We start from the raw sequence: 25,656 nt of genomic DNA on the forward strand, positions 1-25,656 counted from the left end.
TTTCAGCAATCAATCCTGCACTGCTGCTCGGAGCCAGAGAAGGAGGCCGGCTCAGACCACCGCCTCAGCCCAGAGCCGAAGCCGAGGGCTGAACGGCTGTTGCGGGCTCATTCGCATGGTTATTAATCATACAAGAGCCCATTTATGACAAACGCAGGTCACTCCCTTTGCATGACAAGGCACATGGGTCCACAGAGCCCCATTATCCAAAAAAAAAACAGAGCATTGTGGGCGACGCGGGCGAAGCCGAGCGCGCACACACAAGCGGACATTGTAAGGCTGTTTGCACAACCCCGCAGTGCTCCTCGCGGATTTCCTGCCAAGGAGACATTTAGATCTCACGGAGTCTGCTGCAAACATTTGCTCATTCAACATGGCTTCAGGCAGCGGGCTGGAGAAACCTGGGTGCGTGGTCCCCTCTGCTGGCCATTCACAGGACTGCAGGCTGGGATGCTAAAGCAGATACCACTATGCTGTCAGGATCTCAGCCCCTGCCCTTCTTTCTTTCCCCTTTTTAAGGAGTACAGTGCACCAAGCATGAGCTTTGGGGTCTGGAAAGCCCAGTTCAAATCCCAGCTGTGGCATGTAGTAGCTGTTGGCCCTTGGATGCCTCACCTAATCCCTCAGATCTTACCTGCCCAGATGGAGCCCACTGCATGCATCTGACTATGGCAGGCTGAAGGGAAATGACAGACACACAGCAGAGCGCCTGCCATTCAGCCCATGTGGACTGAATGCCTGCATTCCCCCTTCCCCGCCTGACTCCACGGGGTAGGCATGTGTCATGTGGCATCTGGAGCAAGCAAAAGAAACCAGCAAGCGCCTACTGGTAATGTCTTTGCTTCGAATGCAGCCAGCCTCGAGCAGAAATGCGACTCTATCTTCCTGGTCTCATCTGTCTAACCTGTTTTCCTTTTCAAACTGTTCTTCCTCGCTTTACACTGCACGTTGTGTGTTGGCATGGCTAGCACAATTTACCTGGCATTGCAAATGCTCGACCTCCAGGACGGGCCTGGCTTGAAGGTCGGGGTGGGCTGGCACGAAGTCTCGGCTAAGTCTATTTCTCAATGGCATAGAACTTCTTAGACTGGGATGTGATCTGGTTCCTGCTGCTCAGTGTAGCGCCAAGAACATGAACTCGGGTTTGAATTCCAGCTCACACATTAATTAGCTAGGCGGTCTTAATCAATGCATTTAACAGCAGTTACTTAACCTCCCTGAACCTGAGCCTCAGCATGAGTAAAACAGGAATAAATTCAACCTTCAAGTATGATTTTTAGGACTAATGAGCCAACATATGTAAATAGGCAGATGCAAAAGTGAAAGTTGCCATAATCACTATTACTACTGTAATTTGTATTATTCCACCCATTGGTCTTAGTTCTATCCCTTGGCCATGAAGAAGAGTTCCTCTATCTTACATAATTATTAATACTTTGAGAGCTTTAAATATCATCCTAGAGTATCTATGTTGATGACTTCCAAATTTATAACTATTACCTTGATCCCTTGCTTGAACTCCAGATTCATATATCCAATCGATGACTTGACTTTTAATAGACACCTCAAATTTAATACATTCAAAATTTAAAGTTTTGGTTTCTGCCCTCAAAATCTGTTCCTTCTCAAGTGTTCCCTGAGTCAATGGCAATTATGGCAATTCCATGTTTCCAGATGCTCAGCCCAAAAATATTGATGTCATCCTTGACTTCCCTCTTTCTCTCACACGCCCTATCCGAGCTAACAAATTCCATCAGCTCTTTTAGGATATAGCTTAAATTCGATCATGTCCACACCCGCCACCATCAGGGCCCTAGATCAAGCTATAAGCCATCAGCGCCCCTTCTCAGAGCAGCGTACCCCCGTCCTAACCAGATCTTCCAGCTCTCCTCTCGCCCACGCCCCACCCCTCAGTCAGTCACTGTGCAGCAATTCCGGGGATGCTTTACAAGTTGCATCATGTCCCCCTTCTGCTTAAATCCTTTCAATGACTTCCTGTTTCCCTTAGAGCAAAATACAAGATCTTTACGATCATCGGCAAGGCCCAAGGTAGTTCATCTCCTCCATTTCTCCTTCCTTCAATGGGGTACTCTGGACTCTTCACATTTTCTTTCTTGAACTTATCACATATGTTTCTGCCGCAGGCCCTCTACACTGTTAGTCCTTCTGCCTGTAATGTTTCCCCCCAAAAATATCTACGTGGTTTCTTTCTCTTTAGATCTTTGTTCAGGGTTTACTTTTCAGTGGTGCCCAACCTGACCACCCTGTCCAAAGCAGTATGTTACCCCACCCTTTTGCGCGCTCTTTCTATCTCTTTTTTTTTTTTTTTTTTTTTTACCTATGTCACCATTGACATGTGCCCCCAGCTCCTAGGGGCTTGACACACAGCTGGACCTCCACACACACACGGAATGGTGAAGTCATTCGTTCCTGAACACGGCACGACCCTCTGGAGCTTCTCTTTCAACAAACACAAGCTTCTCCCTCCATAGCCCATGTGGGGAGAGGCTCTCACTCACCCGGTATTCCAGCCACACGCTCGTCTGGATAAGAATGGAGGAGAAACAGGCATTCTGGGGGATGGTTGAGGAGCGTGGCTCTAATGAGAGACAGCATGACACTAAAAAATGCAAAGTGCGTTTTAGGGACCGGTCCAGGGAGAGAAGGTCATGAGGACTGATTAAATAGGAACTCGGAGACGAGTCGGCAGGAGCAGGGACTGTCCTGTCCTGGGCAGGACTGCAGCGCAGCCCCTCGGGAGGGTCAGGCGGTTAATGTCCAACCCTGGACCCAAAGGACATGAAGATACCAGTGTCTGCAATGTGTCTGTAACGCCGCACAGTGCACAGAGTCACCAGCTCTGTGTCTTAATCTCATCTGAGACACTTATTTGCCTCAAGACCTTGGGGAAGGTCATCCTCTGGCTCGGAGTCTCATCCTCATCATCTGTAAGCCGCCGGGACTGGCTAGATAGCATAGAAACCGCTCCTGGTCCAATCGCCTAGAGGTTTACGCAGTGAGAATATTCAACAATTACCAACTACGTATTCGAGGCCTAAGGCCAAACCATGAGCCACGTTAGAAACGGGACGCAACTTCCATTTAAGAAACAGAACGTCTCACTAACGGCACTTCTGCAGGGCACCCCTGAACTTGTCCCTTGAAGACTTTTGGATTCAAATTCTCTAGGACAGATGGTGGCGACAGAGTCAAATGTACTAGGCTGTGTCAAAACTGGCCCCTGCTGCAATCGAGGAGTGATAAAGAGTTTATTTCTGTGAAAAAGCAGTGATTCAGAAATCAGGTGGAATGCTTCAACTACTAAAGAGACATTGTTCTCAAGCCCTCGTGCACTTCTGAAGCATCCAGTGTCATGAAATGAACAAATATGCCAACTATAAATAATTTTCACGTATTTAATAATGTTGGCCCCAAAGTACCTATATTTGGCAATGCTTGGACAGCCTGGCTTAATCTATCATGTATATTCAAAGGCCTCCTATGATGTTTTCTAATTTAGACTCTTTGTCTTTGGAATTCAAGAAGCAGTTGAGGACTCGCCTCAGTCGAAATCAGGTCACATTGCAATTGTAATCATAGTAAAATGGTAACTGGGCATTAGGTTGAAGATAATTTGCAAACACCAATGTTATGTCCATCGGCTTTCAAAAAATCCCTCAAGATGACGAAGCAATGCTGTTAACACAGATCCTGAAGCTTCAGAAGTCCCCTTGCATTGCCCAAGAAATGGCTGCATTTAGTGGAAATAAGTAATAAGCTTTTTCAAAATTTCTGGAAATTACCAGCATAACTAAGATTCGATTTAGTTGGTAAAATTATATGGGCCCTGCTGGGTTATCTATCTGCCCACATTTCACTTCCTGTTCGATCTGATTCAGCTGATCCCTTACCTCCGCCCACATCTAACACCTCTCCTCACCCTTGCATTTGCTCCCAAGTTAGAACTGACCTCTTCCTTTCTATGGCCCTAATACATATACCATGTATATCCTATATAGATTTTTATCAGGTATATAATATTCATACGTGTCCGTTAAGCTTATTGAGGGCAGGTTTCGATTGTCACTCCACTATCTATCTATACCCAGCATGGCCCTTAACAGAGCATAGAAAGTTAGTAATAGTCAAGTCCGTAAACATCTGCTCTTCTGAGAGACCAGAGCTAAATAAGGCATGGTCTCTGCGGTGGCCTGGGAGCACGCCCAGGGCAAGAAGCCGTGTTCGAAGACGGCTGTACAGAAGGGCTGGCTCTAGTGAGGACCGGTCCTGGTAAAGAGACAGTGTTCTGGGAAGAGAATGCAAGAGAGGAGGGAGGTGGCTCTTTTGGGTCTGCAATAATCCAGGGGAGGTTTCCTGCGGAAGGGCGCTGCGGAGAAGGATGGAGAGAGAGAGAGACCGCCAGTGACTCTCTGGCTGACAGTGAGGCCTGGGAGCCAGGAGGGAGGGAACCCCGGCCCCTCACTGCTGAGATCGCACTCTCCGAGGGGTGGGTGGAGATGAGGGGCCTTCGGAGTGACAGCTGTCACGACCTCAGCCTTGAGACCCGTTGGCAGGTCCCAGCCTTCCGGCTGTGATGGAGTGGTGGGGCCAGTTTTCCCACCACTTCTCTAAAGGTAGTTTTCCGCTGGGCAAACTTACATCCACCACTATCCTGGAGCCGTGATGACCGTCCCAGTCCGCGAGGGGACCCGCTGCCTTCTGCCTCTCTCGCCACAGCCCCGGCTCCTTTGCCCATTCCTGTCACTTCTGCTTGCCTGTCTGCCTCTCCTCTCAGAAGGTGCACAACCCAGGAACTGAGACTTACTCATGTGTGAATCCGAAACAGGCTGCTCAGGAAATACATGTTCCTGGATACATGAAAACACGAGCGGACGAGTATGCCAGAATCCGTACTCACGGACCCCTGGTCTGAGTTCCAGCCGCTTGCTTAGAAAGAGATAGAGGGGAAAGGAAGGAGGGTGGGCGGGAGGAGAGAGGAAGAGAGAGAGAGAAGAAGGAATGAAAAAAGAGAGAAGGGTAGCAGGAAGGGAGGGAGGGAGGGAGGGAGGAAGGAAAGAAGGAAGGAAGGAAGGAAGGAAGGAAGGAAGGAAGGAAGGAAGGAAGGAAGGAAGGAAGGAAGGAAGAAGGGAGGGAGGGGGGGGAGGGAGGGAGGAAGGAAAGTTATTTTCTCCATTTTCCCACCTAGTTTAATGAAGATATAACTAGTTTCAGACATATGAAAGAGCAGACTCATAGGGATCTCACGGTATGTTTAAAAATGTAAACGGCAACAACAACAACAACAAAAACTCGAGTCATCCTGAAAACAAAATATGGTTTACGTGATACCCAAATTCACTTCTGGAAGAGAGCGGGATTTGAGCACGGCCTGCCTCCTGCCACTAGGATGAGATGGCCAGCGACTCGTCTTCACAAAGAGACGCCTGTGATGCTGTCTCAGCGTGGGCTCCGGCCTCCGACCCTGCCAGGCAGCTCTGGAGGCCCAGCCGGGAGAAGGCCAATGTCAGGGACAGGTGTGGCAAAGTGGCAGTGTCTCCTCACCAGGCGGGGGGCGGCGGGGCGAGGGGGGCAGTGGAATCACATTTCGCGGATGCTCCTTACATCAAACGTGCTGCACGGCGAGAACGCATGTGGCCGAGGACTTCGGTGCTGTTTCGGAAGCGGTCCTCTCAGAGTCCTGTCCCAGGCGAGGACACGCTACCACCCTTCAGCCACGTCTCCTAACACCTATCAGAGTGGATGCAGAGAGTCCTGAAACCGAAATTCCGAAGACTTGAAAGGTTACTCATTCCTCTGCTTCCAAAAACTCCTCCTCATCGGATAAGCACAATAACCGCCGCTGTTGATTGTCAGCCCTGCGCTGCTCACAAATTATCTCATTTAATCCTCGCGGCGATCCTCAAAAGTAGAGGAGCGGTTTAGTTTTAAGAGTTACTGGAGTGATATATTTCTGCTCAAACGGGCTTTTTTCCCTGGGCAAATGCAAGAGCTTGCAGTTAAGCACTTTCTCCGCTAAGGGGCGATATCATCTCGCATTAAAAACGCCAGGCCAGGCCTGGGTAGGCGCTTAGTACAAAAACAGAAGTTTGTAAAAAGGACAAAGCAGAGGGGTCAATTTCAACATCCCAAATATTTTCTACACGTTATTCTTCTCAGTAGCAAAATTTTTTCAAACCCAAAGCCTTAGCACCCAATGTAGTAACTCAATTCCTGTTCGATCATTTCAAAAGCATCGCCTTTAACCAATTTGCTAGAAAAGGAGCCACCACATTTAGGATAGAAAAATTAATAGGTTCAGCTGTTTGGCTTAGTAATCGTGCCCCCTGGCCCTTTCCACTAATTTCTTAAGTCACATCTGCCACTGGGGGAAACATCTGTCTTGTGGCGGAATCAACCTGACTCCAGCTGCAAAGAGTAGAGATTAAAAAAAGAAAGAAAAAAAAACCCCAGAAGGGCGAAAATCCTATTCTAAACTCATCAAAATGAGTTTCTATCACTCACTTTGGAGAGACTGTCACTTAAAGTTATATTTTGGAACTGGAAAACACTCTGGAAGTACAAAATGAGGGAGTGGGGGATGCCCCATCAGCGGTCTGAACCCCAAACCCAGGGCTCAGAGACAGGCAGGGTGCTGAAGGCCGGCGGTGCCATTCCCGCAGGAAACTCACCATACACAGGGAAGGCAGCAAAGTCACCATGCGACTTCCCTGTTTGTACTGATCAACCGAGACCACAATTGAACCAAACAAACAAACTCACCAAGTTTATCTCCGACTTTATGTTTAAGCCCAGCCCTGCTCCTGATGACTAAACCATGTGCTGTCCTGACTTGAACTTGACTCTGCAGCCGGGGTTCCCAGGCTGGTGTCTGCAACCACAAACGACTCTAAACTTGAAAGCTTTGCCCTTCAACTTGCTATAGGGCGCAAAGGCCTCACAAACAGATCAAGCACTGTTTAGGCGAGCGCTTAATTCTACTCGAAGATAGCAAACTGTTATTTAAACATGAGGTCTGGGCTGTTCCTCAAGTTCATGCCATCTGAGAACCCAGCTAAACAAAATCATCTCGGGTCATTTGGATTTGGTGGCCAGGGAGACACCGGCTCACCTTCTACTTGCTAGTGTACGGCCTTGGACGTAAGTTTGAGAACCCTTGCACTGTACACTGAGCATTAGAAGTTCCAGAGCCAAGTCCCCTTTTCATCCTGTATCTGCAAGTGAATGGTTGTTTGAGGATGAAAGAAATCAGGAGTCCCCTTGCACCGGCTTAATATGCATTTCGCTTTATGAGTGAGTTCATACATTGATCCCTCCCAGCTCAAATGAAGATCAAAAAGTAACCAGACAGTGTTGACTGAGCCCCCACTGTGGGCCAGGCCTGCGCTGGGTGTTTTGTGAACGGTGTCCCAGTGCTGGAGCTTGGGACTGTGGCTGTCAAGGCTTCACTCTTCCCATTTTCAATGCTGCCTCCCACTCCCCCAGCCTCAGTTTACCCATGAAATAAGGATCACACAGAACTTAGACCAAGACAACCTCGCGGATCCCTCTAAGCTTTTATGAAATTTCCAAGGCAAAACTCGGTCTATGAGTCTTTGTTAACTAGAAAATCCAAGTGTTTGAATGCAATACTCACTTAAGAAAAACGTCAAAACGCAGAAAACAATCAACACCTTGTCTGCAATGCATTAACTTGCCCCTCTAATATATGGTCCATTACTCACTGTTACTGTTCATTACTAGCATCTCTCAACACTAACAGCTCCCATTTTGCTCCGACCAGGAGCTCAGCAACTAGGCCCTGTCCTGGAGTGTGAGCGGGAGTGTGACCGGGGAGGCGTGCAGGGTGCACGTGGCAGGGGCCATCTTCCTACCCCCCGCTGGGGAACGAGTTGGCATGGCGACGCCTGAGCCAGTCCTCACTCGATCCCTCCCTTCCCTTTCATTCTATTATCGCTGTGTGAGATCTTGCCCCAGAAAGACAGCGAAATCCCGAGGGCGAGGTCTGATGTCAGGGGGAGAACAAGCCAGTCTTTGTCGGGCCTTCAAGGAGCCCAGGCCAGGCTGGGCCTCCCAGGCCGCACACAGACGGGCCTGTGCTCACTCGGCCGGGAGCAGCGGGCCTGCTCTGTCCTGCACAGTGGGGTCCTGCATGTCCACATCCGGAGCCCTCTTCCTCCCTGGACACCGGAACTGGGCAAAGTGGCGGGGTCCTCACCTAGTGTACTGAGGCATTTTACAGCAAGAAGCTTAAAGCAGAGCTTTAAGCACCAAAACCTAGCTCCTCTGCTCTGAGAAGCCTCTGGTTCCCTAAAATGCTTTGGTTTTCCTAACACTGTCACACGCGAGTGACGTCCGATTGTGTTTATTTCTGTGGCTGACTTCGGCTTTGAACCTTCATCGTCCAGGACTAGTTCTGCACACAAGAGATGCTCCATCGACAGCCGTTAAATGATTAAACGCACAATACGTCCCAGAAACTAACTCGCTCTTAATAGAAAATTCAGCGGAGGCTTTAGGTCCAAATTAAAATCGCCGAGGCTCATGGGGTCCTTCCTGCGTGCCAGGTACCGCTTTGCGCGTGTGCGAATCCCGGCTGGCTCATCGGGTGGTCAGAGCAGCCTGGCGCGGCGGGCCCTACTGGCTTTCTCATTCTGTGGATGAGGACTCTGGGGAATGGGAGGCGCGACAGGTGCCCCGACTGCCCCCGGCTCACTTGCCTGCACGCGGCAGAGGACGGTGCAACCCAGGAAGTGTGGCCCCGTCTGTGCGCCCAACGGCAACTCGGCAGCATTTCACGGTGGTCGCAGTTAAACGAACCTCACCTAAGGGCCACTGCAATGCACAATGCCTGTTATGTGGCATTCCTTAAAACTGGGGACATGTGCCTTTGCAAAGGTTGTCACATTTCCAGGCTCCTTGACTCCCACGTTATGGCCACTGAAGATGATCGAGATTGCCACTATCCTTCCTCCCTGGTCAGCAGCAGAGTCACAAGAAGAATAAGAAGGGTTTTGTTTTTGTTTTTGTTTGTTTGTTTTTGTTGTTTGTTTGTTTTTGTTTTTGTTTTGGCAGGGGGCACTGCGGGCTAAGCGGGGGTCCTCAGAGGAAACACTTTCCAAGCTGGCTTTTGGTAGGAAGAATTTTGCAGAATTCCTCTGCCCATTCGCAGCCCGGTCATGATCAATGGATTCCTTCCTGCCTTCCAGCTCAGGGCAAGTCTCCATCCTGGGCTGGCAGCTTACAAGGCGAGAACAGAGGAAGGCAGGCTCGCCCTCAGGGCTAAGCCAAACACCCCCAGCTGATTCTCCTATTTTCCAAGCCAGAGGAGCAAAGACAGGGCTGCAGGAAAGCTAGAGACAACTAGGACAGAGACACAAAACAAGCCCAGCAGCGACACCAGGGCTGCAGCGCGGCTGGGAGGGCGGGCGCCGGCCGAGCCTCCTTCACTCCACGAACCGGACTGGCTGCTGCGTGCTCTGGGGCTGAGGGAGGCCTGGCCTTCCACGAAGAGGCGAGGGGTCTAGTCTCTCATCTCCCAGAGGCCCTTCCTGGTGGTGGTGATGCTAACGCAAGCCCCACGCTGGGGTCCTGCTGGACCATGTGGGGAATTCCGCAGGATTCAAGGACTGTCCTTGGGACAAGTTCATAAATGAAAGCCCTGGACTATCAAGTGCAACTACCTCCTCGTGATGGTGGAGAAAGGAAGGGAGGGTCCCAGGTGAAACGGCGAGTCGGTGTCAGAGCGCGGGCTAGAACCTAACTTAACCCGATGCCACGGACATCTTTCCTTTCCTTCTTTCCTTTTCTTTCCTTTTATCCTCTTCCTTCCATTTCTTTCTCTTGTTTTCTCTTCTCTTCTTTCTCCTTCTATTTGAACTTTGCCTTACGCCTGTTGAAGGCATCCAAAGGAAACACTTACTGCCTGGGGTTCAGGCGGGTTCTAGAGAAAGGTCACGCTGAGGGGGAGGGGAAGAGGTCGGGTACGGTGTCTCCCACTCAGCCGAGCCCATCAGCAAGAACTAGTAAGTCCTCCGAGAGCAAGACACAAGAAGTCCCTGGCTCCTGTGAGGGCAACTTGTTCTCTGAGAGAAGAAATGGATATGAGGACGTGTCATTAGGCTCCCTGTGTCACCACGGTTTCAATCAGAGCAAAGCTCTCGCCCCTTCAGCTGGTTGTTGCTGAGAGACACTGAAGCCAGGTAGAAATGAGACATGGTTAGATTCAGGGATGGCTCTGTAACGAGAGCGAGGTGCCCAATGCCTGGAATGGGACCAGCAGCCTTGTGAGGTAGTGAGCTCCCCATCCCTGGGAGCATGCGAGGAGGCTCCGGAGGAGATCTCTAGATCCGCACACCCCCGACTCCATAACAGGATATCACCGCGCTGCCCTGTTCTGCACTTTGGAGCTCCGGGTGAGGACCGCATCCAAGGGATACTCCTTATCAGCTTACCAGAGGGGTCACCTATTTGCAGATTAGGTGACGTGGCATGGACAGCGGAAGAGAGGACAATTAGAAAAGCGTTTGGATTCTGGCCACCTCGTAGCTGGGGCGCTTGGATGAGCTCCTCCATCTCTCTAAGCTTCTGTTTCCTCCTCCGTAACTGGCACCAATTCTCTGGGCGCGCTCGTGACTCCAGTACCGTGAAGTGCACAGACCCGGGCACACCTGAGGAAGTGAGCAGGTCTGCAAGGTCCACGCTAAGCCAGTCGCCCATCTTCCAGCCAGCAGGCGTGACTGGAGGGTGCCACCACCAGGCTCTGTGCTGGGTGAAGATGTATTCTATATGACGTGTGTGTGTGTGTGCGTGTGTGTGTGCACGCGCGTGTGCAGACCATACACACACATACAGAGCATGCACACATGTACATGTGTATATGTATATACATACACACAAAGTATACTTTTTTTTTCCCAAGGGGAAGGTGAACAGAGTTTTAAAGAGCTCGCGGTTTTCACGGTGAAGAAGCAGACTCAGTTCTCTGCAGAGCTGAATTTTGCCACTGGAACAGCGGCACAATCTATGCTGTGGAATCCGTGTCTTTGGATGATGGAGATGGATCCCTCCTCCCTTTCCTTCTACTTCTTTTCTTGGTCTGCCTTATCCTGTTCTGCTCACTCACACCTCCATGGGGTCAGAGAAGAGATCAACTCAAATTAGTCAATTTAATTATTTTTAGTCACTGCTGGGAACAAGGTAGGAGGACTAGGGGGTGGCTTCTAATGAGTTTTCAAAAAGCAGAGTCGAGGCATGTTTTGTGCATGACAATGATCACTTCGGCCACGTCCTCCCCGCCACCGGCACAGAGAACTGAGTGCTGGCCTTTATTTGTAGAATGTTGTTCCGCACTAGGAGTGCGTGCGTCTCTCCGCAATCCCAACTCCTACTCGTCCCCCAGTGCCCAGCTCACACGGCTCCTCTGGGGAGCCGGCCCTGACTTCCTGGGCAGAGAGCAGCCTCCCTCTCTGCACCCACGTCCCTTCGTTCATGCCGGGGCTCTTCCCCACTACCTGCTCCCATGACAGGTGGCTCCTCTCTCTTTGTCACAAGCTTGTGAACACCTCGAGGGGCTGGCCATGTTTGATTTGTCTTGATGTCCCCATGAGTGTCTATTTCTAAAGAGAACACTCTTCTTATTTTAGTATTCGGTAGCGAGAAGATTGAGAGATGGATATCATCCATTCATTTTCTGACTAGGAGAATATATATCGTTTCCATGATTTCTAGTAGAATAACTTGGGCTTTTGCCAGCCACTCTCTCCTTTCAGAAACGAGACTCATATTTTAACCGTTTCATAGCAACCTGTGTCCCAAGGCGTCACGTGAAACCTTGTTCATATTTAACGTTCACGAGGGCAGTCGGTGGTGGAAGGGGCTGTGGATTCATCCACTCGTGACAACCATCTCATCCCATCCATCTGTATTAACCTATTTTACAGCTGAGGAAACCGTGATCTTAAATATTACAAGGAATGGGTGTGAAATAAGCACTCTGAAGAACCAGGGGCCAAATAAATTTAGAGCCTTTGCTTCATAACACTCCAATCTTATCAAGCCATCAATCTTGGCTTAAAGAACCGTCGTTGGCTCTGAGCTGTCCTCAGGACAGACTCGAAGCTCTTGCCTGACACTGAAATCTCCAGCTTCTGTCTCGGACTCGCCTCGCCTCACGCCCCAGAGCTACAGAAAGTGGAGGCGCACGTGGTTCTTCCACAGGGCAGCCCTCACTCACGCTTCTCTGCGCCCCCTCACACCCACCCTTACCCAGCACTGATGTGTGTGTGTTCTCGAGTCACTAGCAGGCCTTGCGGTAAAATCACAAATGACCTGAGGGCAGGGGCTACATCTAGTCACCACTTATCCACAGTGTCTAGCACTGACACTAACGTGTAATAGATACTCAAAAGTTCCCCAAATGAACTGGCCCTCCCTCTACCCCGTAGGCAAGACTTGGCAATGGTCTAGGTGGGTGAATTCCTGGAGAGCTGGTAGAAGTGACCTGTGGGAGGTTCTAGTGGAAAAGTCCCACTGTGGCAAATTGGTTCCACAATGAGCAAATTAGAACAATTTGAACTAGTGCTGGCCTGTGGGCTTCTGGGATGGGGCCAAGGTTCGTGCATCTATTTCCAGGGTCTCAGTGCCCAGTGTCCAGGAGAGGTTTCTGAGTGAAGGGCTAAGACTCTACTAGGCAAAAACGTCCAGCTGCTGTGAGGAATGATGTCTTTAGCTAACACCTCGTGGGACAAAGGATGGAGAAGGGAGTCTGGGAGAGGGATGGGCCCTGAAGTCAGACATAACAGAGCAAGCCTTCCAGGTGGCTGGGCTGCAGAGGCCCCCCAAGCCACAGCCCAGGCAAGAGGAAGGCTGCTACTGAAGACGAGCCCAGAAATAAAAAGCCTGTCAACAGCTCTTTCTTCAGTAACTGGTCGGGACCTATGCGTCTGTACACCAGGCCTGCCCCTCGACTTTAGGTCTGAGGCTCAAATGGAACCTATGGGGAATCAAAGCTGTATTTCAACAGCTCTAAATAAGGTTGGATGAGGAAAGAAACTAACATTTTTTGAGGTCTAAAACAAACAAGAAACCACACTAATGAATTATCTTCTTCGATTCTCATCATCAGCCTACAACTTAGAGCATACCGTGGGCAAACAAGATCAGGACTTTATAATGTCCCGGGCAAAATCACTCAACTAATAAATAGCAGAACTGAGACATGAAGTCAGGTCTACCTAATTCTGAAACTCAGCTCCTTCTTCTGAAGTCGGCCGCAGCTGAGGGACCACTCTAGGGAAAGAGACCATAAAAAGAAGAAAGAAAGATGCCACAAGGTGAACATCTTTCCCCAGAGAATGAGAATCTGGTAAGAGGAACCAGTTCGGGATAAAAGGATCCTAGGAGCTCAGAGTCGGAAAATCCCTTGACTGTTGCCTGGCCTGGCCTTCTGTGTGGTGCTCAGCTTTATAAAAGGCCTCTGGTTCCGGTTTTCAAGGGAACTCAAGACATCTAGACGTAAAAGGCGAGAGCTTCAGGAGGGGGGATGGCAGGGGATACCAGCAACTAGTGAAGGGTAACAGGTGTGTGGCCATCTCAGCCTACTGGCCTCTCCGTCGTGATCCCGGATCTTGCATGTGTGGGTCCCTGGGCCTCTTAGAGTCCAGGGAGCTTAACCTTCGGTAGAGCCTTAGTCATCGGGAAGAAATGTCGGCTCATGTCAGATCTCAGTAAAGAAGTTCAAGTAGACGTGACCTACTCCTTGTAGATAAAGTGTCCCTCATTGATGGGGCGGAGGAGAGAGAAGAGGGGAGGTAGGTGTTGGCAGTGAGGGAGCGGGGTGAGGGGAAGAGTGGCCTGCCCCTTGTGTAACACAAGTGCTCTCAGATGACGACTTTATGAACCGGATTTGTCTCTTAAAAACGCTACAGCGAGTAAGATGCCAGCGAGACCTCGGCGCGAGACCTGAATTCCACCCCAGGTTGGCTGCTTAAAAATGCCTCCCCTTGCTCGTCTAAACTGAAATGGCCAGGACGGGCAGAAAGGACCCCTGATTGGGCCTAAACCAAAAATGGATTCTGCAAGGAAGAAGCCACCGAAAACCCCAGCTCTAATATGCTCCCCTGCACGTAGTTCTAAGCGATTCTACTTCATGCCTAAACACTCAAAAGTCTCAAGACAGCAAAACACTTCCAGTCAGAATGCACTTATGGAACCTGGGGACCGTTAACCACTTCAAAATTACAGTGACCTTGAAACGCACGTCAATTATTAATTACACACTTTTTTTTTTTCCTTTCAGATGTATGTGGTATTAAGAGGCATGGCTTCCAATCACAGATAATAAATCTGGTGAAATGACCATCGTTAATACTTTCGATTATTCCACAAGCATGCACATCACAGGCTCCCCACTCCAAAAATGGTGGTTCTCAACTGTGCCTTCGCTGGTGCTCAACTCGGCGATATTTCTTACCTGGAGATACTGCGTGTGATTCAGGTTCACCAGATCCAGGCTGATGGAACGCACCAGCTGAGCCGCTGTCAAGCCGAGACAAGTCTGGCTCTCACAATCAGGGCTGTGGCTCCCTCGAGTCCTGTGGTTTCTCTGTCCTTACGTGAGTGACAATCTGCTAAAAGGGAATGCAAGTCACGTTACTGGGAGAGGCCCTTTCCTGTTCTTTGGCAATGACACATTTTTTTAAATGAAAGCAGAGTCCCAGAACCATAGATCGCCAGGGCTGGAAGAAATGGATGAGATAACTGTGTCTCACCATTTCGTTTGTAGTTGAGGAAATTAAGGCTCATTCAAGGATTTGACAACTTGGGAGGAGACTCCAGATTGGAATGGGTGTCTGGCTCTCTGGCCTTTGGAATTTTTTAAAAAGCAGCTACATGGTCGGGCTGACTTCTCGAACAACTGGTCACTGACCCTGAATGGGAAATTTTTTTTTTTTAACAGATTTTTTAAAAGGGAGGTGGCACTTTTTCCAGATTGCTGTTTTTGTCATTTTTGTAGGTTTACCCCGGGGAGCTAAATTAGTAAAACAGTCCACCTCAGGCATGTGGTTGGGACGGTCATCCCTGTTTTCCCTTAGAAAAATATTTTTATGGGACAGCATGACCCAGGAGCATGGTGGTGCGTGGGCTTTGTTTTTCAGTGACAGGCATGTGTGCGCCCAGCCGGAAGGGCCGTCAGTCTCTCCGCCATTCGTCTCCCACCTCCCTTCTCTCTGTCTCTCTCTGTCTCTGTCTCTGTCTCTCTCTGTCTCTCTGTCTCTGTCTGTCTCTCTCTCTCTGTCTCTCTCTGTCTCTCTCTGTCTGTCTCTGTCTCTGTCTCTCTGTCTCTCTCTTGTCTCTGTCTCTGTCTGTCTCTCTCTGTCTCTCTGTCTCTCTGTCTTTCTCTCTCTGTCTCTTTCTCTCTGTCTCTTTCTCTCTCTCTCTCTCTCTGTCTCTTTCTCGCTCTCTCTCTCTCTTTCTCTGTCTCTCTTCCTCTCTCTGTCTCTCTCTCTGTCTCTCTGTCTCTCTGTCCCTCTCTCTGTCTCTGTCTCTGTCTCTCTCTGTCTCTCTGTCTTTCTCTCTCTGTCTCTTTCTCTCTGTCTCTTTCTCTCTCTCTCTCTCTGTCTCTTTCTCGCTCTCTCTCTCTCTTTCTCTGTCTCTCTTCCTCTGTCTCTCTCTCTGTCTCTCTGTCTCTCTGTCCCTCTCTCTGTCTCTGTCTCTGTGTCTCTGTGTCTCTCTGTCTCTGTCTCTCTGTCTCTCTCTCTGTCTCTCTGTCTCTCGGTCTCTCTCTGTCTCTCTCTCTGTCTCTCTCTGTCTCTCTGTCTCTCTCTGTCTCTCTCTTTCTCTGTCTCTCTCTCTCTCTCATACTCTCTCCCCGAGTTTCAGGAAAATACAGTAACAGACATGGACTCTCCTCCCATGGGTATCATTTATTATGTGATTTTTCTAGCTACTGTACACTTGAACAGCCATTCCTCTGTGCAGAAAACTAAAACCAAAGACAGGATCTTGTATTTATTAAGAAAACAATATCTGCCAGGCACAGCGTGTGAATCTCATAGATATATTTTTCTAATTTGTCCTCAAAAATTCCCCATGAGGTAACATTAACTTTATTCATCCAAAGGGTTAGGGAACTGAGCTTTGGAGAGCGAGACTGAACTGTAGAACCATTAAGAGAACACGGTGCAGAATCTTTAATGAACTCCCATCTAACTCCCAAATCTAGGTTTGTCTCTCTAAATTAGACTCCCGTTATTAGGCCACAACACTAGGAGTTTTGCAGTTGTAGCTCAGAGTGCAGGAGAAATTTCTTGGGAAGCTGTAAATTGTCGCAAGGCTGTGAAGGATTATTCTTATTAGAGTCTCTTTCAGCCGGATCTAAAGGCCATGGCGTCCTGCTGTGCTCCCAGCCGGGGCTCACGTGCCCCAGAAAGCTGGGCTGGCTCTGTCTCCAGCTCTGAGCAGCAGAGAGAGGGGCCAGTCAGTCAGGAAATCATGATTATCAACGCTCCACGCTCTGTTCCTGTTCTCAGACAACAAGGAACATGGCTGGAGAGATGGGGTGGGGGTGGGGAAAGAGGAAGAAAAAACAGGAAGTGGAGGGGGGAGGGGGGAAGGAAATGATCGAGAAAACACAGCAACTCTGAAAGGCCCCTGGCCTGATGAGAAAGTGATCTCTGAGCCCACAGTTGTGGGGCCGGCCCTGCGTTTTGGGAACGCAGGTCACAGCGGCGGCAGCGGAGAGAGATGTGGGGTGGGTGGCCATGCTTCCCCACCACAGGCGACAGCCGGGGAAAAGGGTGCCGTTTCCCATGGGTGCTCGGGTGAATTTCTAAAGAAGAATCCTGTAGTAAGAACACCTCTCACCTCCTGGCTGTGGCTGAGAGGTGGGGTGCGCCCCCAAAGGACCTGAATATGGGGCGAAGGTGCCGAAGCGACCGGGTGTCGGGTGGTGCTCTCCCGTCCCCCCCGCTTTGCTTCTCAAACGCTTTGAAAACCATGCCCTAGCGAGATTCTTCCTTTCTTCTCCCACGAAACGAAGAGTCAGGCCAGGAGAACGGTGAGTCTCCTCCAGGCCGCGAGCCTAAGGTACTTCCAGAACCTTTTCCTACCCATTTTGTCCACTCTACTTGTTTATAAGATACTTACAAAAGTTCCCTAACTCCCAATGAGCTTCATTAGGATGATGTTCGCCTGGTAAGCTGAACAATCAATCACACAAGTAGAAAACTCTAATCATAACCGAAACATACTTTACTACGAATACCAATAATACTTTGCAGCCTCCTGATGGGAGCCAGGAGGAGGGCAGGTAATGCACAAGCTCTCAACAGGTGAGCCCTCAGACACCAGTCCCCCCGACTCCAGGGGTTTCCTAAACTGGTTGTGCGACTGGAGAAGCTACCAAATAAGTACAGCCCCCTCAATCTTGAGAAGGGGCCAAAGCTTCCGGAGAGTTTTTGTGTCTCCGATCTGGCTCTGGTCCAGCGACCGGAATTTGCATAACTTGGATCCTGATCCAGCGGCGCCATGCCCCACTTCCTCCCATCCTAAAGACTTGATCACAGAGTTCCTACCAGGGGGGATCTGCGCCCCGCCCCCCCCCATTTTGTAAATTATTCCCCCACCATCCAAACAAACACAGAGAGACAAAAAGCAAGCACATCTTTGAAAGGAGTTCAAGCTTTTTGAAGTAATGGCTAGTGATTTCCTGTTTGAGTCACTCACGGGCCAGATGTCCACCAGGGAGAGCAGAGGTCAAGTGGGGAAAGGCACTTACAACTCCCGCCTCAGGCCCCCGGACGCAGCACCACCCCACACGGCATCGAGGCCCAGTTGCTTCTCTTGCCAACAGTTGTGGACGGGCCAGAGCTGCTGTCGCCCCCAGCCACAAGGAGGACGGTGCCACCACCTGAGGCCATCGGGAGCCTGCACGTCGACGGCACCCGGCGGCTGGCAAAATGCTTTTCATTGCGTTGTCCTCTGTGGTCGTTTTAGGGGAGGCACAAACCAGAGGGGTAATTATTCCATCTTAAAAATGGGGAAGCTGAAACTCAGAGGCATGAAATGACTTATCCAGAGTCGCACAGCGGAATCGGGACTAGAACGGGCATCTCTACTATCCACTGACCTGGGACCTTTGCTCGACACCGTGTGCCCCTACCTCAGCCCCCATGCAGTGCGGGGGCTGAGGAGCTGTGTGTCTTCCACTTTCGAAAGTTCTGGAAGCGGGAGGGCAGGGCAGGGGCAAACTGAAGAGGAAGCAAGGTAGATACCGGCACACGGGTCGACAGAAAGAGCTACGCGCAAACGGGCAGGGTTTCAGATAACGGCACAGCTCCGATTCGCTGGGCATCTACCTCCTTCCAGCCTCACCGCAACCGCACCGGGTAGACACTGTTCTCAGCCCCTTTTACCGACGAGGAAAGCGAGACACCGCTCCGAGGTGTTCGGCTTTTGAGCGGCAGAGCCAAGATTTGAATTCTGATCTCTACGTCGTGCTCCCTCTCCAAGCAGTGACATTGAAAGGAAAACACAGGGTGAGGCAGGCAGAAGGGCAACTTAGTAGGAAGGGCCAGGGAATAAAGTAAGAGCACTAGGAGCGGACGGCACCTCCATTTAAAAGGCAAAGGCAGAAGGCGGCTCTCCAGCTGAGGATCTCAAGAGGTGCTGCCCGGGCGGGATCAGGAACTGGGTCCTCACCCCTCGTAGGGCGGCAGCCCCTCCGAGACGGTCACCACCAGTATGTGACATCCCGGCCTTGGAGTTTACACAGTAGCGCTCTTGGGAAGAGGAAGCAGAGTAGGCTGGGGAGGGGACGGAGGGAGGACCAGGGAGGGCAGAGGCATCAGGGAGGGCGGAAGGGAGGATGTCTTGGGGACCCAGGTCCCTGGTCAGTCGGGGAGGGACCCACTCAGCAGGCGGGCAAGTGAGATGCTGCCCAAAGTCTCCACCTCAAACACTGCACACGCTCCTGGGGACTAGGGGCTCTGGTTTCAGCCTCGTGAGGACCTGGGGAGCAGAGCGGGGCAGGACAGGAATCATCCCTCGGCCTTTCAGAGATGAAGCGATTAAAGCCAACATAATAATAGTTACAAAATAATAATAATAATAATAATAATAATAATAATAATAATAATAAATACCCACCATTTGTTAGCAGCCCATTATGTGCCAGAAAATAAGCTAGATGCTTTACATAGACTATTTAGTGAACACACCAACTCCGGGAGGGCCGTACGATTACTCCCAGCTTACAGCTGAGATGTGCTAAGTAATTCGCTAACGGTCAAAAAGCTCGGCAGCTATGAGAAAGGATCCGAAGCACTGTTTATGTGACATTCTGTCCCATGATGTCACCACTTGTAACCCACATATGCTGCGAGATGCCGACTTGCCTCACCCATCACGGGGCAATGGTGCTAACCCACAGCCGACTTTCGAGCTGTCGAAGCACACGGTGCAAGGTTCTTGCTTAAATATATCACCCGCATCACGTCTGTATGAAGCGTGTGTCCATGCCCACACATAACTAGGGCGACCATGTGGTTTATGACCCAAACCTGGATACTTCTGAGCTTGAGAAGGGGACCGTTAACAACCCTGGGACAGCAGGCAGAAGCCAGAACTGTCCCAGATACCCAGGACATATGGTTGCCCTGCTACAACCCACAGTCCAATGAGGCCAGTTATTTTTATGCCCCATTGTGTAGGTGGAAGACTCTCCCAGGTAATCCTCTGCTCTCTAACCCACGCAAACACTCCTTTGCACCAATTCATTCTTCCTTTGCTCACCGGGATGTCTTCTATATCCACTGGGTTTGCAGCCTTTTATATAAAACCGGCTGATGCAACCTGGTTATAAAGCAGTCTTTTGAGAAGGGAGGGTGTGACTAGCTGTAGCCATATATTTTTAAAGGACCGCTGGGTTCCCTGTACCCCGGCACCCACAACCTGAGAACACAGCTGTTCCGATGACCAGCTGGTTCCCCACACGCGAGGGCTTGGTGGCTCTTCTGCTAAGGCCACCTCGGGCAGCTGCACAGGCAAGCAGTGTGGGAAGCAGCTGCTGCTGCTGCACAGGCCCCCCGGTGACTGTACAGGCCACCGACGGGACGCCGGACCCTGTTTCCTCCCCCTGTGGCTGGGACCGGCCTTCCTCCATGGCCAGCAGGCACTGACCTTGCCTGGAAGGGGCCAGCTGGGGCCCTGTGGCTGGGGGTCTTTCCTTCCACCCCACTGGCCTGGGGGAGGTGGAGGAGGGGTGGGGACCTGGGCAGCACCCCAGGCCTCCTTTTGCTTCACTCTTTCCCTACGACTCTGCCTTCCTAAAAATCTGACCAAGAAGAGGAAAGAACCTGCTGTTCTTTTGAAATCACGAAACCAGTCTTGAGTCAAACTCACCCACCAACACAGGTAAAGTCAAATGCTAATAAAAGAGCCACCTGCCTTTGTCCACCTGCTGCAGAGACCGCGTTGGCATTTATCTGATCCCAGAGCATCACCGGACTTCCGGCCCAGTGTTTTTCTGACAGCCCCAGAGCAGCTCACCAGTCCGAGGAGCCTGAGAGGCTGAGGGGCTTGGCGCAGGGCGCTGGGCTGCCCTCCGGCAACGGCACAGCCAGCCGGGCTTGGTGTAGGGGTTTCTGCAAGTGATGACATTTGGTTAATAGGTAAAATCTGTTTTCCAAATTAGGTGACATTCACAGGTTGTGGGAGGTTAGGACATGGACTCATCTTTGGGGAGGGGCCACCAATTCAACCCACTACGGCTATGAGTGTTATCGTCACTTCTACTATTAACGTTGCTGGTGTTATTCAGGGACACCTGAGTTCTAGAGAAAATAGGGACTTGTCTGAAGCCACTCGGCAAGCGGGCGGAGGAGCCAGGACAGGAACGTAGCTCTCCCCAGGGACGGGGCTTCGTCCATCTCAGCATGTGGCCTCTCGTGCTGGGAACCCATGGCAGGAGCAGTCTGGAGACCTGATGGTAACTGACGAGGGTGGCCTGGGCCCCGGGCAGTCCGTGTCAGAGGTCCGCAAGTAGATGAGACGACAGGACAGGAGAATGCGACTCTCCTTCGCTGTGCGCTGACTGTGCACCGGGCACTGTGACGGCTTCCCTCAGCGGTCATGTCGCTCCTGCTAAAAGTGGCGCTCCCCTTGGCCACGTCTTGCAGGGAAGGACCTGGACAAGCTCAGCGACCAGCCCATGGCTAACAGCGAGTTGGCAGTGAACCCAAGTTCCAGGTCACAGCCCTCGCTCTAACCACGGAGCTCTCTGCAGCGTTGACGGGGCCAGCCCGTCACTCACAGATGGCGGCTCTGACACGGGTGGGAGGCCAGTGGCCAGGGGTAGCAGAGCCTGAACCAGAGCTCGGGTCTCCGCTCCATTTGACAAGGGCTGTGGTTTACCATCGATCTTGACCTTTGTTGCACCTAAACAGCAGTTAAGGTGAGCACCCCTGTGTCAAGGGCGGGAGGGCACCCATCAGACTGGCTGATGGCTTCAGAAACCTCCACCGAGGTCTTTAACTGAGCGAAACTGCCGGGTGGATCCCGCTTCTTCAAGATGGTATTTCACAGTGTCGGTTACATCCGGTCCTTCTCTGGGGGTCAGGGGGTGGGTGAGGAGAGAGAGACACTTTACAGTCCAAAAGAGATCAGCCTCCTCTTTCTGACAGCACCAAGCATCGGTACAACTAAATCTTGGGCAACCTGGGCATTTTCACCTTCCTTCCTCGCTTCTCTGGGCTGCACCCTCAGGAGGTCGCCTTAGCAACTTAGCAGGTTTAAGGCGTCAGCAGCCGACACCGCCTTGTCTCCATCACACAGGTGGCAATGTGACGGAGATTAAGAAGTACAAATTGCTGGTTACCGTAATAGTCATGGGGATGTGAAGTACAGCCTAGGGAATATAGTCGATAATACTGCAATAACTATGTATGGTAAGAGGTGGGTACTAGACGTACGGGGGTGCTCACTTGCAGGTATATAAAGGTCTAATCACTATGTCGTACACCTGAAATGAATATAATATTGTATGTTAATTGTAACTGAAAAATTAAATTAAAAAATAAAGAGACAGAAACAAACACAGTTCAGGCTGCAGAGGACGTGTCTGACGTGGCATGAGGGCTTCACGGAGGGGCGAGGGAACGTGGGTGTACCTCCCGCTTGGCCTTGGCTGGGCCATGTGACCTCTAACTCCTCACATCAACTCTCCGATCTACAGATACAAAGTCCGTCATATGCAGATCTTTCAATGATAGGCAACAGCAAGGCTCTTTGGGCCGCTCTCATAGTCCGGCGAGCTTTCTCTTCTAAAGCACTGTAGCTGTTAAGGCTCATGCTTTATCTCTGCCCCTGATGGAAAGTTCCTTACGAGGAGAGGGGGTGTTTCACTTATCTTTATAGGATACCGTGACGAGCCCGGACCCCTGCACAAATGATGTGTTGAGGATTGAAATTGAAAAAAATGTGACTTCCTTGAGGACAGTGAACCGCTCAACGTGGCTTGAGACGGAGGTAAGAGGGGGCAGAAAGAGAGCAGAAAAGGAGGCCGGTGTCGTGCTGTGGGGGACTTTGCAAGCCCGATGCTGACTGTGACGCCTGACAGTAAGCTCGTATATCAAGTGCTGCTGTACGTATTAGTGGGAAGATGAAGCTGGGGAAAGAGCCTGGGGTCTCAAGCCCAACGTCTGTGAACTGCAACTTCTTTGAACCTTGGCTGTCCCATCTCTAAAATGGGAACAATAGCTCCATTTCAAGGTTCTTAGGGTTACCCAACATTGAAAGTGGCCAGTGGAGTACTTGGCACGTGTTTGAACTTCACCAAATATGACCGCCCTTAAATAAGTGGCCTGGCATGTCAGAGTTAAATAATTGTTAGGAAGTTCAAGGCCAGTTTTGCGTAGGAGTCTGAAACTAAGAAATAGTGCTATGGCTGGACTCCACCGAGCACAAACTGAGTGCCAATCTGGCTGGAGTTATTTGTCACCCAAGTTCCTGATGACGCTGGTATGCTCCATGAGTCAACAGAAACCTGCAGCACCCCAAAGCTACACGGATCTCCCATGACGAACACCACCCGAGAACCGCAAACCACGTCCCCAGCAGCCCCTGGCCTAAAGTGCTATCAACAAATGTGGCTTGGGTGGCTTATGGCGGGTGTTCTATAGACACCCCACTTACCCCATGAGGCCGGGAGGAAGTGCTATGGTTTGAGAAACAGGTGACCTGGGCTTTCGTTTCTGCTTTGACCCTAAATCTCTCTAAGACACTAGGCAAAAGTCACTCTCTGCCATCTGGATAATGAAGTGGACTTTGGAACCTGGGACCCTCAACGCCTGGAACAACCCTTCAAGGAAGTGCTTCTGTAAGAGCTTAACCTGGGGTATTCGGTGCCATTCGGAAAAGTAATTTTCTCACAAGGCAGACTTCTGCTAAAAAAAAAACAAAAAACAAAAAACAAACAAAACAAACAAACAAACAAACAAAAAAACATGAAAGTGGAGCCTCTCTTACAGAACGCCCCAACCCAAATTCAACAGGAAAGCATTGAAGTCTACAGGTACCTGGTTCCTAGTTCTCACCCCACTAATTCTTGGCTGCACGGCCTTGGGTGAGTTGCCTTATGCCTCTGCACCTCAGTTTTCCCTCATGAGCCTCAGAGGTAACGATATCTAGCTCATACCATTTTCCAGCAAACTGCTTTATAACACTTCCCAGAAAGTACAAATCCCATTTCACTCAGACACTACAAGGCTAGCCATCCTTCACCTCTGTGGACAGAGCCAGATACCACGTTCACGAAGGAGACACGGGAGGGAAAACAGGAAATTTCCACTACTCTCGGTAAGAGGGGAGAGTCCGAATCGACAGCAGGAAGAAGGAGGGAGAAGGTGCCGTGACAGCTGGGAGCCGGCTTATCTACATGGCTGAGGGCGGTCACCCTGGCCTAGCGACACACGCCGGAGGACGCCTTGCCTTGAGACAATGGCACAGCTGCTCCTGAGCCTGGGTCCCCGCCGCCAGGCAAATTGGGGGTCATGATCAGCATTCGGGGAGGCATTCATCCTCAAGACGCAAGGGCGTCCTGCCCTCCCTCACAGCACAGGGCTGCAGGGGGCAAATCGCCTACCCCCTCCCCGGGGTCCCAGGCGCCCTATCCCTCTCCATGGAGGAAAGAGAGGTGGTAGCTATAGACAGGAGAAATGCCACACACAGACACACACACACACACACACACACACACACACACACACACGAAACCCAACCACAGAAAGCACATTTTTCCTGTGAGAACCGCCAGCTTCCAACAAAGTCCATATCCCTAAGCCTAGCTTCCTAGTCCCTCCATGAATGGGTCCAGACTAACTGAGAACCAGCCTCTATATAACCCAATGTGACTTACTGCAGCTTTGGGTTTTCTTTCCCTGTTCTGCACCCATCCAGGCCAGCAGCAGCCTCACCTCCTCCAGGAAGTCCTCTCTGATATTACTCTCACCGCCCAGTCCACACTGACCTCTCTTCCCTCTGAACTCTCATAGCAGTCTCCATCTGTGCCACTCAGCATTTAACATCTGTAGGTCACTTTTTGACTGGCCTGCTGCTCTAACCTCCTAACTGGTGTCATCCTGCCTGGACTCGGGCCCAGCGCTCTGCAGAAAGATCTTTCTAAAGCACACGTCTGCTGGTGTGTCTCCTCTGCTTAAAACCCTTCTGGCACTTCCCACTACCTCCAGGATCAAACCCAAGTGCCCCCTCGGCTGGGGCCACCCACATTCCAGTCACACCGGACTGCTTCCCGAGGTTATGGAACGAGGAGGCACCAAAGGTGGGACCAGAAACCAGGTCTCCTGATAAGCAGAGGAGAGTTCCTCCCACGGTCCCGGGCTCCCCCAGGTATAAGGTTGGACTATAGGGAAGATGGCTAGGAGCACGTGACCCAGAACCACGGCCGAGGTGAAAAACACAAGATCAGCTTAGTACTTGATGAGTTTTCAATGTCATGACAAACAGTCAATCTACCAAACCACCAACTGCGAGGCTTGGCATCTTGAAGCTCAGACACAGGACAGGGTGTCTGCTCTACATGTCAGCAGTGAGGAGGGGGTGATTGTTTCCCCTTTCACACACGTGGAGGCTGAGGCTTACAGAAGTCAGAGCTCATAACTGGACTGAAATGCCAGCCACGACTTTCCCCGCACTGTGGCATGGCGTATTCAAAAGCCTGGCCGTCACGACCTGCGCCTCCAGGTACTGCACGCTCAACACACCCAATGCTGAGCAACAGCCCGTAGTTCCTGCCCAGGAGTCCAGTCCGTCCGGAGTCTGCTGATCAGCTCCCTGAGGATTCTGCTCAAAGGCTAGAGCCGTCCTACTGCTCCTGCACATCCCTGGGTGCAAAGATTTTGAAAAAGAAATGTTTACTTAACAGAAGCGGGAAGGAGGAAACTCCACTCTAACAGCTCCATACTTATCCCGACAGATGGTCAAAAATTCCTACCAGGCTAAAGCTTCCCCATCACACCTCACAGTAATGCACGTGTGCGTTTATGAGGGAAGAAGGATGGGCGGAAGAGGTCCAGAGGGAGCAAAAAAAAATATCTGAGCAAAGCACGCACAGATCCAGTG

At 50.8% G+C, this 25,656-nt stretch overlaps 1 protein-coding gene across 1 annotated transcript in view; it reads right to left on the reverse strand.

The window, feature by feature from the left end:
• CYRIA (CYFIP related Rac1 interactor A) overlaps positions 1–14,648 on the reverse strand; it is a 51,847-nt gene extending 37,199 nt beyond the window's left edge. The window contains exon 1 of the mRNA XM_016146022.2: positions 14,492–14,648. The gene's annotated coding sequence lies outside the window, so the exon portion shown is untranslated. The remainder of the gene's footprint in view (positions 1–14,491) is intronic.
• Between the last annotated feature and the right edge of the window lie 11,008 nt (positions 14,649–25,656).

This window comes from Rousettus aegyptiacus, unplaced genomic scaffold (assembly GCF_014176215.1).
Source record: "Rousettus aegyptiacus isolate mRouAeg1 unplaced genomic scaffold, mRouAeg1.p scaffold_m13_p_7, whole genome shotgun sequence".
Lineage (NCBI taxonomy): Eukaryota > Metazoa > Chordata > Mammalia > Chiroptera > Pteropodidae > Rousettus > Rousettus aegyptiacus.